Source organism: Protopterus annectens, chromosome 3.part0 (genome assembly GCF_019279795.1).
Source record: "Protopterus annectens isolate FY-2018-M chromosome 3.part0, PAN1.0, whole genome shotgun sequence".
NCBI lineage: Eukaryota > Metazoa > Chordata > Ceratodontiformes > Protopteridae > Protopterus > Protopterus annectens.
Window position 1 is genome coordinate 1,737,522,500 of NC_056731.1, and position 13,987 is coordinate 1,737,536,486.

The following is a 13,987-nucleotide window of genomic DNA, read 5'->3' on the forward strand; positions in this document are numbered from 1 at the left end:
ATTGCTATCAGTCACAGGGTAAAGCAAAATGAAATTGACTTTGTTTCCTAAATAAACAGCCTTGGCATTGTCAATGGTCCTGCAAAATGCACACTTACCTTAGATGTCAGAGTATCAGATGACTTTTGGCTCTTTTCTCACAATAGATATTTACATTTACATTCCCGTAATGACAATGTAGTATTGATTATCCCGCCTACTGAGTTCCCAAGTTGTTATCTTCCAGATAAGATGTGAAACCAAGGGTCCATCTGAGCTTGTGATACTCAATGAAAATGTTAAAGATCCACGTGTATGTACATGATGACAAACAGGGATATCATTATTTAATGGAACAGTAAATAATCTGAAAAAAAAACAAGAAAAAAAATACCTCAACAAGAATAATAGTTTTAATATGAAACCCATAACTACTATATTAAGTTTTTGAACACAGGTACATTAACATAATTATGCTACATCTGTGAGTAGATCTCTAGACACAGTACTGTCAGGGATGACTTCGCCAGACATTAAGACAATTCACCACTATAAAATCTTCCAAGCTACCTTCTCCACCCCATCCCATAAAGTACCTCAGTATCGTGCCTCTTCATTTCTTGTCAAAGCAAAAGCTGTCACAATTACGTAACACACAAAGACTGCTACATAACAAGGCAAGAAGCTCAAAAAGAGGGCTTATTCCTTATGACAGAGAACTACGCACAGTTCTAGCATTATAGTAAGTATCCAGAACTCTTATATCTTACTTCAGAGATCTATGTGAGTTAAAACGTAATTTAAGGAACACAATCAAGCAAGCTGAATGCTTATGTCAATTTGGTGGCTATCTAAAACAAAGAGAAGGGTTAGGTGTTGACAAAAATTCATCCTTTAAATACATGAGAAATAAAAGTTGTTGTTTGTCTTTTCCCGGTTAGGGGTCGCCACTGCGGAACTCCGGTCCGCTAATGATTGGCAGTAGATTTTTATGGTGCCCAACCTTCAGCGAAGGCATGCTCATTCACGTATGTCTTTCGGAGGCCACTCGACCACAGGGAGGACATGCAGACTTTACACAGAAGGCACTCCAGCCGTGAATCGAACAGGAGAACCTCTTGCTGTGAGGCAACAACGCTACCGCTGTACCACCGCGGCTTCACATGAGAAATTTATTTTATTTATTTACTTTATTTTACATTTGTTGACCGGGCTAGTCTAACTGGATATATGTCCATTTTCAATAGAGGCCCGGGGAGAAAAGCTCCAGGACAAAACAGATGAAAAAGTAAAAAAAATAAATAAATAAATAAATTGTGTAGAATAAAAATAGAGTTTACATAGAAGAAACATACAAAATACTGGGATATATTTTCAAGACACTGGTTTGAATCATCTACAAGATATTAACACCCTATTAAAAAAAACACCCTCTGAAAAATAAGAGTTTACATAGGAAAAACACAGAATACTGGGATACATTTTACAACACACTGGTTAGTAATCATCTACAAGATATAGACACCCTGGTTAATAATAAATACAAAAATAGAGAAGACAATAGTTAAATACTATTTACAAATATATAGAAAATGACATTTATAATGAGTCAAATCATAGAAGTTACAGATAAACTGTTCTGATTACATATACAATAAGTACAAAATTGACAAAAGAGGGAAAGTAAAAAAAGTAATCTTAATCAGTTAGTCAGGGTTGTTACAAGGGCATAGCCATTTTGTTCTAAGGAGTATTTTCAGTTGTTGTTTGAAGAGGGGTAGAGAAGGAAGAGAAGTTAATTCAGTAGGTAGAAGGTTCCAGTTTCTCCCAGTAGAGTTTGAGAACAGAGAATCACCTGCCAAGTTGTTTGACTTACTAATGTTAATTAACAATTTATTTGCTGATCGTAAGTTAGTGAGATTTTTATAGGGGGTGATGATATTTGAGAGTATTGGGGTATTATTTGGGTGGTAGAGGATCTTATGAGCAATGATAAGTTGACTATATTGAAGCTGATGAGGTAGTTCAAGCCATCCTAGTTGTTTCAGATTCTTACAGTGATGGGTTCTATAGGGATTACCAGTGGCAAATCTTGCAATGTTATTATAGGAGGTAGCTAGTTTGAGACAATTATGTTTGGACAGATTGGTATAGATTGGTGAGGCATAAAGGAGTGTTGAGATTAGATGAGAATGGGAAATAGCAGATCTAGCTATTGGAGTGAGGAAGGATTTGACTCTATATAGAGAGCCCATTTTTCTGTTAACTGTTTTTATTGTGTTATTAATATGGGAGTCAAAGTTAAGGTTGTTGTCTATAGTAATTCCTAGAAGCTTAGTGGTAGTGTCAGGGGATATGAGGGTACCATTGTTAGAAGTAACAGAGAAATCAATAGGTATGTGCTTCCGGGTAGGGGTAAACAGCAGGAGCTTAGTTTTTTTAGGATTAAGGAGGAGGCAGCATTTTAAGAACCAAGACTCTATTGTGTGAAACATTTCCTGAGTTAAGGACTGTAGTTCTGATGAAGATTTGGCTGTGCAGATTATTGTTGAATCATCTGCATATTGTATACAGGTTGCATGAGGAGTAGCTTTGCAGAGATCATTAATAAAAATAGAGAATAATAAAGGACCAAGAATAGAGCCCTGGGGAACACCTAGTGTAACTGGTAGGTGGGATGATAGATTATTTTCCCACATAACAGCTTGCTGTCTGTCACTTAGGTAGGAGCTAAACTATTGTATAGCTAGAGTATCGAGAGAAAGTGATTTAAGAATGTTAATAAGCAATGTGTGGTTAACCATATCAAAAGCTTTTGATAGATCAATAAATAGGGCTGAAGAGAGAGTATTATTATTGCGATTTCTGTTAATAGTGTCAGTGAAAAATAAGAGGACTGTAGTGGTACTATGGTATGGTCTAAAGCCATGTTGGCTTTGTGCAAGTAGGTTATGTTTTAGTAAGTGGTCTAGAAGTTGATGATGAATACATTTTTCCATTATTTTTGGTAAGGGGGATAGTAGGGCTATAGGTCGGCTATAGGCCTCCTTTATGTAGGGGGATAATGTGTGAGATTTTCCAGATGACTGGGATGGTTCCCTCATTAATGGTTCTGTTTATTAGGATTGATATTGGATAAGCTACTGCTTTGGCAGCTTTTTGCAGATATTGTGCTGGAATCTGGTCAGCAGAAGGAGTACAAGGCTTAAGTTTTAGAATGAGTTTGTGGACGAAATTAGTGGAGATGGGTTGGAATAGGAAAGTAGGAAGAGAGCTGGAGATGAGGTTAGGAAGGCTGGAGCTGTCAGGGGTTAGGCGGCTGGCTAGAGATTGGATGACTTCAGTAAAGAAGGTATTAAATGCATTAGCAGTTTGGTTGGGAGTTTCCTGATTAGCAGCAGTTGGGGTTGGTGTACTGCAGTGACCGGCGTGTAACAGACTATTGATACTTGCCCAGAATTTCTGGGGGTTGTTTAGGTTAGTTTGCTGCATTTTACAGTAAAAGTTTTTTTGTCTGAAAGTATAGCTTTTTCTGTCATATTTCTCATTTGTCTTAATGTTTGTTGATCTGTTAAGTTTTTTGTAGTTCTCCACCTATTCCAGGCTTTATTTCTGAGTAACATTTTTTTCCTGGTGCCTTTAGAGAGCCATGGGGCTGGTTTAGACCTAGTTCTGATAGTACGTTTTGGTGCATGTTGGTCAAGGATATTTAAGAAGGTAGAGTTAAAGTGTATAACAGCCTCTTCAAGTGCGAGGATTTTTAGGGGAGACCAATCACAAGAGCTAAGTTCAGTTTGAAATAACCTTTGGTTAAACTGTTTATTTGACCGTATAGTCCTATATGATGTTTGGTGTGGGATATCAATCTTTTGCCTGATTATATAGGTCAAGGAGTGGTCACTTACATCGTCAGGGAGGACACCTACTTTGTAAGTTTGATGATGGTTATTAATAAGGATCCAATCCAAGGTGCTCTCTTTTTTGGTTGGTTTGTTAATTCTAGTTGGGGAGGTGATGGTCTGTGAGAAACCATGAAGGTTGATATGAGAAGTAGGGTGGTCAGTAGCAAAGCATTTCCAGTCAATATTGAAGTCACCAAGGATTATAGTTTCTTGTGGGAAGGTTGATGCTGCCCAATTAAGTATGTCTTCAAGTGTAGATATATTGTTCCTAGGAGGTAGGTAGATGCAAAAGATGTACATGGATTTACTAGAATTAAGTTGTACTTTAGAAATAAGAACTTCTGCATTACTGTCTTTAGGTATGTTATAAGGTAATGAGGTGACTTGTAATCACTTGAGAAATAAAAGTATAAAAGGAAAACAGGTTTGATGGATGAGAGAAAGAAACCAATAAGAAAAAGGGAAACAATGTTGACAAGATACATAAGAATTCTGAGAACTGAGACGGAGCCTGAATCATTGGCAAAGATATTTTAAAGAACCCAAGGATAGAAGTGATGTGTAAAGAGTGTCAATTGCAAAAAATGGCAATAGCTATGTCAAATGACTTCTGAAATAAGCTTCTGAACTAAAATAAGGAGTGAGATTTTAGTCTTCTGTCGCAAGAAAATATTTATTCCCTTTGTGCAAAAGGAATGAATGATAGGAGGCTGGGCTAAAGTATTCTAATGGAAATATCACACTGATAACTGACAGGGTACAACTCATGACAATTCCCATTTTCAAAGAAAAATCTCTTCCTGAATGGGTAGAAAGGGCAAATTTAAAGATGTGAGAGGAAATGGAAACATACATAACCCAAAATAAATTCTACTTCAACAAGGGGACCATCGAGAGCATCCTCTCAAATAACATCATCATTTGGTATGGGAACTGCAAAGCATCTGACCGCTAGGCTCTCCTGAGGGTAGTGAGGACAGTGAAAAAATTCATTGGTTCCTCTCTCTCATCCATGGATGACCTGCATGAGACTCGGTGTGCGGGAAGGGCTAGGAAGATAAATCAACGATCCCACTCACCTTGTCCATGGCATGTACTTCTGCCTTTCCTCGGGCAGGTGGCATCGCAGCTTACACTGCAAAACATCTAGATTGAACAGGAGCTTCTTCCATCTATCCATAAGGTTGCTGAATTTGAATGCCAGGCATGACAGTGAATAATTAGATCAATATGCCACTTGCTATGAAGTATCAGCTATAGTAATCACTCTGGCAAATTGCTTCAATAACTGGTAAAGTTAGCCTGATTTCTTATGCTATTTCTTATGCTGATTTCTTATGCTATTACTTCCTAAATGTGCAATAGTCAGGAGTGAGTCACCACTACATACATGTATAATATAAACATCAGAATATATCATACTACAACTGATGAAGTGCAATATCTAAGCAATCACAATGTGAAGTCATAGTCTTGCAATACCTACTAGTATAATACTGTCTAATGTCTTCTTGTCCAATTGTGGTAATTTATTGTGTTGTTAATAGTTTAACTATTATTGTATGTGCATTAATCTTGTTGTCATTCAAACTATGTGTTCATTGTTATGTTTTGCACAGGGACCAAAGCAACATAAAATTGTTCAGCTTGCACTGCTGTGTATATCTAAACTTAAACTTAAAACACTTTCTACAAAACACCTGGTCCTGTCCCTGTCAAGCTCCAACCTGATTCTACCTACCCTGCTCCTTAATCTATCTACTTCTCTCATATCCTTCCCTTTACTGAATTCTATCTCCTCTCCATATTGCCAATATTACTACATACCAACACCCTGTTTTTTTTTTCTAAATAATCCTTTGCATCCTCACTCACTTGTTGTTACTGTATAGATATGCACTGAAACCTGTATAAAACTGGTAGATTAGACACCTTCACTTTGTTGTATATACTCTTGTATATGCCATTTGTGATGTAAATTTTTGTCTTGAGTGACTATAATTGTAATTGGAGCTTTTCTCCTCGGGTCTCCACTGAAAATCTGCCTTTGGCTCAGCTGGACCAACCTGGTTAACAAATGAAACTAACTAACTAAATAAATAAACAAACAAAGAAATAAATAAGTACTCCTAAAACATGCAATCCTACCAAAAAAAATTGCCTAAACTATCATTTTTAGATGGGGTACATAGGCTTCAATCCCTACATTCCTCACCCACTGTGGGGGTTCTGATGCCATATCACTTAGCTTGTATATACTAACTCCACAGTTGTACAACTGCAACTGAATTCATTTCCCCAGGAATTATGCTATAGTCAATGTTTCCTAATACTATTTGTGAACGAAAGCTGTACTCAGCAAGCCAGTTCTTCAATTAAATATTGATAATCATATCTTTATCTATGTATATCTATATATATCTATATATATATATATATATATATATATATATATATATATATATATATATATATATATATATATATATATACATATTTATATATATATATATATGTATATGCATATATATATATATATATATATATATATATATGTATACACACACACACACATATATATATATATATATATATATATATATATATATATCAACATACCTACATACACATTAAATTCTACATGATAGCTAAATTATGCATGCATATGACTGTTAATTACTTAGCTTATGATAGCTAAATTATGCAGTATATGACTGTTAATTACTTCGCTTCAGTCTTCCTGAGATTGTACAGTAATCTGTCAGAGCTGCATGTCACCATCTCTTCTTGGGGTAATGTGCATACCTAGAGTAACAGTAGGTAACCATGTGCAATGTCAGGACCTGCTAGAGTTAATCCCAAATCACAGAGATTGAATGGCCAAAAAAAAAATGGACTTGCATATAATAAGTTTGAGATGACCATTTTCCAGAATATTCCCTTTTATCCAAGGTATGGCAATCTCAGAGTTAGTATATATAATTTTTGGGGGGGTGTAAGGGTGCTTCTCCCTGGCAAAAATGAAGTTTAAAGAAGAGGGATGTTTGATTTTTTTTGGTGTGTTGGCACTTGGTATTACAAGTGCTAACATTTCAATAGGGACCCATACCAGTATAATGCCCATCATACCTTGTCTGCTGTACCTATGGACAGTCACAGTGGTGTCCTTCTGTGCAAACTCAATGTAACAGTATAATCCCCAGAATACCTTAACAATTATTTCTAATAATGCAGACAGCAAAATTTATGCATTATTTCTGATGAGGCTGCAAATTGCTTCCCTAATACCAGCACTCACTGTAACAGCATACCCATGTGGCAGTCTGTATACTCTTCCTGTGGAAGTCTACAGTGCGTTTTGCTGTCTATCTCGGCATACCCTTTTAAAAGAAACTTGTATGCTCTTCTATTATAGTACTACCTCTGTTTGTTGTACTATAGCACAGGCATTAAGACTATGAGATGCAAAGGAATGTCATCCTGGAGTCCTTCAGGGTGACCAATTGTATACTTGGAATCTCATTCAGAAACGGAAACCAACCCACCATACGATGTACACATATGCAGTCACACACACACAGGTGTGCATGCACACACATGTACACACAGACACACACACACACACACACACACACACACACACACACACACACACACACACACACACACACATAGAACCCACTCAGTGTCACATGGCATGCACATGCACAGGCAACGTAGGGGAATGTCAATTCACCAATAGCACATCTTTGGGATGTAGGAGGAAACCAGACTAACCCTTGAAAACTTTCCAGGAAATTATACTTTGAGAAGCACTATGAATAACTGTGACTACCACAGGTTCATTCTTGAAATCATTATTACTTGTACATACTTTTCAAAGCCTAATTTCCTGCCAAACATTATCATATTTTGTATCATCCTTTATATCTTTGTACCCCCCTCTTCTGATTTGTTGTAGAGCTTTTTTTCATTTTATAACTTATCTTTTCTGCAAACAGATCCACAAAAACTTATTATACTTGCCTGACTTTTTTAAAATAATTTTTCCTATGTCATCTATTTTTTAAAGATTATCCTATTTATCTAGTTACTTACACACCTAAGATACATCTTAAGAATGATAAACAGGGCAACAAATAAAAACGCTATTACAACTGATGCACCTATCACATGATTTTTGCATGGCTTTACCTTTCACTTCGGGTATTAGACATTAATAATGCAAATTCTTTGAACAAAGATGCTTAAATTAAATCACATTCATTGACACTGACTGACAGTAGAGAATGTTCACAATGAACTGTGTCAGTGACACAACATGCAGTACACATACCTTTGGTGCAGATGTCTGTGGGTTGTATTCCCACATCAGATAGATGGACTGCTGACAATGCAGTGCAGCATAAGTGTGTGGGGAGGGGGCTGTAGTCCTGATTGTATTGTCCTTTGGATGAGATGTTAAACCAAAGCTCCTTCTGCCTGAGTTGTTGGTAGCTCAGGTGGATGCAAGAGATCCCCAGACATATATCAGAAAAAGGAGATGAAGTTCCCTGATGACCTGGCCAAATGTCCCATAGTAGGATAAAAATACTACCCTAAGTCTCCCCTAAAACAGGCCACTAGCCCAGTGGGACTAACACAGTAAACAACAGATAAATAAATAACTGAAATATTATAAATCAAATAATTAATGTTGATCCTTAATTTCAAATCATTACTCAATAATTATTCTTCATAATTGTATGATTCCACTATTGAAATTACACTACTACATATGTTTAAAATAAGACTGTGATTATCTTTCTGAATCCCTTTTATATAACCCCATGAGTGATAAAAGTAACAATACTCAGTTATATGCTTACATTACATTAACTAATAAAATCCACTAGGCAAGCAATAATGCCCAAAAGTATGGATGTCACTGGAAGATATTGGTATTTTGGTAGGGAGGAAGATCCATTATTTTTCTGTACACTCACAATGGGATTGCATATGCATAAATTGCAAAAAAAAAAAATACATATATATATATATATATATATATATATATATAGATAGATATAGATATAGATATATATATGGTTTCACTTCTAAAGCTTGAAATTTCAAATAATGAAACCTCTAATTATCGAAGACTAGAGGATTGAATATTTGAAATATTGAAACTAAAAAAAAAAATCTAAAACGTGAATACTTCTTATTTCACAGTTTTGCAGAGGGTGTAGTCAGGGGGTTTGCCCCCACACCCCATGCTATTTAAATATCCCAACTCCGAGATCACACTACAGTGAAGAGAATGGTAAAGTTCCCGTTCCACACTGTACGGCGATCTCCATTGACAAGGTTCGATATTTCAAATTTTCGATCCTCTAGTCTTCTATAATTAGATGTTTGATGATTTGAAATTTCGAGATATATATATATATATATATATACACACACACACACACACACACACACACACACACATGCACACGCACACGCACACGCACACACACACACACACACATACACACAGTGGATATATAAAGTTTGCACACCCCTGTTAAAATGCCAGGTTTTTGATATAAAAAATGAAACCGCAATAAATCATTTCAAAACTTTTCCCACCTTTAATGTGACCTATAACCTGTACAATTCCATTGAAAAACAAACAAATCTGTCAGGAGGAAAAATATTAAAAAAAAAAAAAACATACAATAAGCTGGTTGCATAAGTGTGTACACCCTTAAACTAATACTTTGTTGAAGCACCTTTTGATTTAATTACAGCATTCAGTCTTCTTGTGTATACACCTGCCATCAATTAGACACTAATTAACCCCAAATAAAGTTCAGCTGTCCTAGTAAGATTTTCCTGACATTTACTCAGTTGCCTGCTATAGCAAAAGCCATGGTTCACAGAGAGCTTACAAAGCATCAAAGGGATCTCATTGTTGAAAGGTATCAGTCAGAAGAAGGGTACAAAAGAATTTCCACAACACTGGATATACAGTGGAACACTGTGAAGACAGTCATCAAAAAGTGGAGAAAATATGGGACAACAGTGACATTGCAAAGAATTGGACCTCCCCTCCAAAACTGATGAAAAGATAAGATGAAAACTGGTCAGGGAGGCTTGCCAAGAGACCTACAGCAACACTGAAGGAGCTGCAGGAATTTCTGATGAGTACTGGTTGTGTACGACATGTGACAACAATCTCCCGTATCTTCCATATGTCTAGGCTATGGGGTAGAGTTGCAAGATGGAAGCCTTTTCTTACACAGTAAAACATCCAGGCCTGGCTTAAATTTGCAAAATAAAACATCAAGTCTCTCAAAAGCATGTGAGAAAATGTGTTATGGTCTGATGAGACCAAGGTTGAACTTTTTGGCTACAATTCCAAAAGGTACGATTGGCGCCAAAAAACCCTTTGCATCACCAAAAGAACACCATCCCCATGGTGGAGCATAGTGGTGGTGGTATCATGCTTTGTGGGTGCTTTTCTTCAGCTGGAACTAGGGAGTTAGTCAAGGTGAAGGGAGTTATGAACAGTTCCAAATACCAGGCACTTTTGGCCTAAAACATTCAGGCATCTGCTAGAAAGCTGAAGATGAAGAGGCATTTTACCTTTCAACATGGCAATGACCCCAAGCATAGATCCAAATCAACAAAAGAATGGTTTCGCCAGATGAAAAATAAAGTTTTGGAATGGCCCAGCCAGGGCCCAGACCTAAATCCAAAAGAAAATCTGTGGGGAGACCTGAAGAAGGCTGTGCACAAGAGATGCCCTCACAGTCTGATAGATTTAGAGCACTTTTGCAAGGAAGAGTGGATAAATATTGCCAAGTTAAGATGTGCCATGCTGATAGATTACTACCCAAGAAGACTGAATGTTGTAATTAAATCAAAATGTGCTTCAATACAGTATTAGTTTAAGGGTGTGCACACTTACGCAATGCAGCTTATTGTACATTTTTTTTATTTTTTATATTTTTCCCCTAACAGATTTGTTTGTTTTTCAATTGAATTGTGCAGCTTATAGGTCACATTAAAGGTGGGAAAAGTTTTGAAATGATTTATTGTGGTCTCATGTTTTTATATCACAAAAACCTGGCGTTTTAACAGGGGTATGTAAACTTTTTATATCCAGTGTACATGTATGTGTATGTATATATATATATATATATATATATATATATATATATATATATATATATATATATATATATATATATATATATATATATATATATATATATATACGTGTGTGTGTGTGTGTGTGTGTGTGTGTGTGTGTGTGTGTGTGTGTGTGTGTGTGTGTGTGTGTGTGTGTGTGTGTGTGTGTGTGTGTGTAGGGATTACCTGGTTTTGGTCGATTTGAGGTAAAATCAATCTCCGTGTTGACATACTTTGGTCAGCAATACAGATGGTTGACAGTTGTTCAAGAATGGACAATCCCTGGGGTTGGGGAATTTGTCCTTTTTCCTGGGATTGTGTGATCTCACAGTTACTATATAAAATTAACAGTGGGCACTTTTGGTAAAAGAGCTGTTCTACTTAATGTTTAAAAGTTAGTGTTAGCTATATAATTATTGCAGTATTTTACATCCAATATGTCAAAAGTTATATAACAAAGAGACAGATAATTCATGCAGACTATAGATATAGACACTTACACACACATACACACACATAGACATTAGTATTTTTTTTTGTCAGTCTGAAATCGTTTTGAGCAACTTAGCAAAACAATGTATCCAATTCTTTATATGGGATCTTTTTCAGTTTCAATTTTTATTTTTCCTCACAAACATAAATGAGACAATTAGAACTAAACATTTGAAGGTAACATTTGTCGTGTCTAAAATTTTGCTTTCAGTTTTTAATGGATACCTTTGTAGAAAGGCAGCAATGAAGCACTGACTCTGGCTTCAAGAAGAATAAAACCCCATAGGTTTATAGGTTGGTACTAGGCTATTGGCCCTAAGGCCTATACAAGAGTAGCCATAACAGTTCCCCGGCTATTTCTAACCATGACATTTACTTCCCTGGTCCCCTGTCTATCAGGGTAACTGACATGATCCCCGGGGTGAATTTCCTATCTCCCATCCAGTCGTCAAGGTTCCTTTTGAAGAAGGCCAAAAAGGCACTCTGTTTGACATGTATGGGCAGTATATTCCAGAGTATGGGGAGTCTCTGGGACAGGAACCTATCCCTCTACCATGTTTTGTTCATTGTGATGACGAGGTTTGGATCCCTGGAGCACGTGGCTCTGAGGGACTGGGATTTCTTTAAGTGTAGCATGTCCAACAGCTCTGGGTTTGACATGGCCTTGTATGTTAAGCAGAGATCGCCTCTGAGTAGACAATATGCGACAGAGTATAGCTGGAGTTTTTTAGATGGTCAGCATAAGGCATCTGCTTTAGGCCTGTGATTCTTTTAGTGAGATATTTCTGCGGCCTTTCCAACTGTTGCAGGTGTCTTGTGAGGTACATACCAAACGGGGTGTTGTACTCTATAATGGGTCTAATGAGGGATGAGTACAGTGGGACAATGACCTCCTTTTTTCTGGGTGAAAAGCCATTAGTGATGAGACGTGCCACATAGAAGGATTTCCTGACTGTTGTGGTGATGTGGTTATCGAAGGTGAGACCACTGTCCACCTGTGTCCCTAAGTCCCATATCACACTGTTTAGTGTACTGCCACTTATGTGCTAATTCATCGGTACATGGTTTTTCCCAAAGGGGTTAACTATACATTTCTTGGCATTGAGCTTGAGCCCATGGCTCTGGCACCAAGCATCTGTCTCTGTAAGGCCCTTTTGTAGAATATCCACATCACTTGGGGATTCGATAATGGCTCCCAGTTAGCAGTCATCTGCAAATTTTGCTAGGCAGAGTCCCTTGGTGTTGGCCTGTACTTTGAAGAAGTAGATTCCAAACAAGAGTGGTCCCAAGACTGAACCCTGTGGTACTCCACTTGTCACTTGTCTGGAGCTGGATTTGGAATCGGCTGCTTTTACAGTGTGGATTCTGTCAGTAAGCCAGTTTGCAATCCATCAAGTGATGTAGGGATTAATGCCCAGCTTAGTAAGTTTATCTACAATTCCAGAGTGGGGGATGGTGTCAAATGCCTTGGCGAGGTCCAGGTAGGCTGTGTGGACCATCTTACCCTCGTCCATGGCTCTGGAGACTGATTTGAAGAAGTCAATCAGGTTGAGGAGACAAAATCGTCCCTTCACGAAACCAAACTGGGTGAGGTCCAGTGTTGGAAGGTTGCCAATGTCTTTGTTTATAAATTTCATGATAATGCATTCCATGGCTTTGCAGATCAGGCTCGTCAGGCTGATGGGAAGATAGTTCTCGGGGTCCAAGGTGGATCCCCCCCTTGTGGAGTGGGATAACTGTAGCTGTGTGCCACTCATTGGGCACGAAGCTTGAGGTGAGGCTATAATTAAACATGACACTTAGATGAAGTGCCAGTTAATTTTGTAGTTCATGTCGTACACAGACCGGGATGTTGTCTGTTCCCATGGATGCTGTATTCTTAGTTTTGGAGAGTGCGTTTTTTACCTGTGTGGCTGTGATTGCCGGTATTTGGCAATCTTTTGGTATTGAGATGAGCCCTTTAGGGGGTGAGATGGGTGGGTGAAGTTGACACTGAATTGATCTGCCAGGATATTGTCAGTATCCTTGGGATCAGCATATTTAGTGCCATTCTGTTGTAGCTCAGAGCAGATCTGAGCATTACCATTTAGATTCTTGGCATAACTATAGAATGCCTTGTGGTTGTCCTTAGAATCTTTGGCAATTTTATTTTCATAACTAGCTTTGGAGGATTTTACGAGGGATTTCAGCTTCTTACTGAGGCTGGTAAGGGAGATTTTTGTATCCTGGGATTTTCCTCTTTTCTGCAACAGTTTCTTCCTTCTATTGTATAACTTGTTTATGGCAGGGGACCACCAGATTGGCTTCTTTTTTTTGGAGAAGAACATCTTGGTTCTACTTGGAATGGCATGATTTATGCACACATGGATATGCTTGTACAGTGCCTTAGCATAGGATTCGCCAGTTGAACATTCAGTTCCTGTCTGCATGGGTGTCGTTACGTTTGTCAC

General features: G+C 37.6%; 1 long non-coding RNA gene across 1 annotated transcript in view; it reads right to left on the reverse strand.

The window, feature by feature from the left end:
* LOC122796991 overlaps positions 1-13,987 on the reverse strand; it is a 530,955-nt gene that overhangs the window by 200,585 nt on the left and 316,383 nt on the right. Inside the window, exon 3 of the long non-coding RNA XR_006364020.1 lies at positions 99-346. This is a non-coding gene — a long non-coding RNA (uncharacterized LOC122796991). The remainder of the gene's footprint in view (positions 1-98; positions 347-13,987) is intronic.